This window comes from Schistocerca piceifrons, chromosome 1 (genome assembly GCF_021461385.2).
Source record: "Schistocerca piceifrons isolate TAMUIC-IGC-003096 chromosome 1, iqSchPice1.1, whole genome shotgun sequence".
Classification (NCBI taxonomy): Eukaryota; Metazoa; Arthropoda; class Insecta; order Orthoptera; family Acrididae; genus Schistocerca; species Schistocerca piceifrons.
This window is the reverse complement of record NC_060138.1, coordinates 26,146,907-26,148,686: the sequence shown is the minus strand read 5'-3', so window position 1 is coordinate 26,148,686 and position 1,780 is coordinate 26,146,907.

Here is a 1,780-nt window from a genome sequence, read left to right as displayed (position 1 = left end):
TTATATTGAGGAGATTAACAAAGTTGCTGTTGGCACATTTAAATTCTGGGAGCCCAATGGGTGGTTTCTGACGTAGTACAGGATGATGCCTGCCATTCTCCCACTGACCCATAGAGATGATGGCAAAGAAATTTCGTCGCGATTAATATCTGGAGGCCCCATGCCCTCTTCTCCGCAAGAGACTAGCAAGGCTGTGGTCGCCACATGGCAGCTTTCCTGGGGCTCCAGTGGCATGTATACGATGCACCACTGTCTGTTTTCTTTAACCGTAGCACTCTCCCATTGCCGATGAGTTATACCATTTGCGTCGCTATTACATACTCGGATCTCTATAACGACTTATATTGAGGAGATTAACAAAGTTGCTGTTTGCACATTTAATCTCTTCTGGGAGACCAATAGGTGGTTTCTGACGTAGTACAGGATGATGCCTGCCATCCTCCCCCCGACCCATAAAGATGATGGCACAGAAATTTCGTCGCGATTAATATCTGGAGGCCCCATGCCCTCTTCTCCGCAGGACACCAGCAAGACTGTGGTCGCCACATGGCAGCTTTCCTGGGGCTCCAGTGGCATGTGTACGATGCACCACTGTCTGTTTTCTGGAACCGTAGCACTCTCCCATTGCCGATGAGTTATACAATTTGCGTCGCTATTACATACTCGGATCTCTATAACGACTTATATTGAGGAGATTAACAAAGTTGCTGTTGGCACATTTAAATTCTGGGAGCCCAATAGGTGGTTTCTGACGCAGTACAGGATGATGCCTGCCATCCTCTCACCGACCCATAGAGATGATGGCACAGAAATTTCGTCGCGATTAATATCTGGTGGCCCCATGCCCTCTTCTCCGCAAGAGACCAGCAAGGCTGTGGTCGCCACATGGCAGCTTTCCTGGGGCTCCAGTGGCATGGATACGATGCACCACTGTCTGTTTTCTGGAACCGTAGTACTCTCCAATTGCCGATGAGTTATACAATGTGCGTCGTTATTACATACTCGGATCTCTATAACGACTTATATTGAGGATATTAACAAAGTTGCTGTTGGCACATTTAAATTCTGGGAGCCCAATAGGTGGTTTCCGTCGTAGCACAGGATGATGCCTGCCATCCTCCCACCGACCCATAGAGATGATGGCACAGAAATTTCGTCGCGATTAATATCTGGAGGCCCCATGCCCTCTTCTCCGCAAGAGACTAGCAAGGCTGTGGTCGCCACATGGCAGCTTTCCTGGGGCTCCAGTGGCATGTATACGATGCACCACTGTCTGTTTTCTGGAACCGTAGCACTCTCCCATTGCCGATGAGTTATACAATTTGCGTCGCTATTAAATACTAGGATCTTCATAACGACTTATATTGAGGAGATTAACAAAGTTGCTGTTTGCACATTTAATCTCTTCTGGGAGCCCAATAGGTGGTGTCTGACGTAGCACAGGATGATGCCTGCCATCCTCCCCCCGACCCATAGAGATGATGGCACAGAAATTTCGTCGCAATTAATATCTGGAGGCCCCATGCCCTCTTCTCCGCAAGAGACTAGCAAGGCTGTTGTCGCCACATGGCAGCTTTCCTGGGGCTCCAGTGGCATGTATACGATGCACCACTGTCTGTTTTCTGGAACCGTAGCACTCTCCCATTGCCGATGAGTTATACAATTTGCGTCGCTATTACATACTCGGATCTCTATAACGACTTATATTGAGGAGATTAACAAAGTTGCTGTTGGCACATTTAAATTCTGGGAGCCCAATGGGTGGTTTCTGACGTAGTAC